This window comes from Microtus ochrogaster, unplaced genomic scaffold, assembly GCF_000317375.1.
Source record: "Microtus ochrogaster isolate Prairie Vole_2 unplaced genomic scaffold, MicOch1.0 UNK56, whole genome shotgun sequence".
NCBI lineage: Eukaryota > Metazoa > Chordata > Mammalia > Rodentia > Cricetidae > Microtus > Microtus ochrogaster.
Genome location: NW_004949154.1, coordinates 2,006,651 through 2,007,530, shown reverse-complemented (window position 1 = coordinate 2,007,530; position 880 = coordinate 2,006,651).

The following is an 880-nucleotide window of genomic DNA, read 5'->3' as shown; positions in this document are numbered from 1 at the left end:
AAAAAAAAAACTCAACCAAAAAAAGTCCAGGGCCAGATGGTTTCAGTACAGAATTCTACCAGAATTTCAAAGAACTAATACTGATACTCTGCAAATTGTCCCACATCATAGAAGCAGAAGGAACACTGCCAAACTCTTTTTTTTATGAGGCTACAGTCACCCTGATACCCAAATCATACAAAGAAGCAATAAGAAAGAGAATTACAGACCAATCTCCCTCATGAACATTGATGCAAAAATACTCAATAAAATACTAGCAAATGAATCTAAGAATACATCATAAAAATCATCTACCATGATCAAGTAGGCTTCATCCTAGATATGCAGGGATGGGTCAACATATGAAAATCTATCAATGTTATCTACTATTGAAAAAAACCACATGACCATCTCATTAGAAGCTAAAAAGACTTTGACAAAATGCAACCCCCTTCATGATAAATGTGTTGGAGGGATCAGAGATACAAGGGACATTTCTAAATGTAATAAAGAAAATATACAGTAAGCCAACAACAAAATCAAACTAAATGGAAAGAAACTCAAAGCAATTCCACTAAAATCAGGAACAAAACAAAGCTGTCCATTCTCCATATCTATTCAATATAGTACCCTAGCATATATCTCAACACCTTAAGCGTTGGGCCATTTTTGTGTGAAGTTGCATTACCCATCATGGGGTCCCACTTACCTTGATGATCGCTTTGTCCTGGGACCCATAGCCCCACATTGGGCGACAGTTGTTAGGCCTCCTTAGCCTCCTTATTCCCTAGGGAAAGGTGAGTGTACTATCCACCAGTTTGGCAGCCCCATGATGCAGGACAATAAGACATGAAAGGGAGTCAAGTCAAAGCAGGAACTCAGTTTATTACTGTGAGTATCA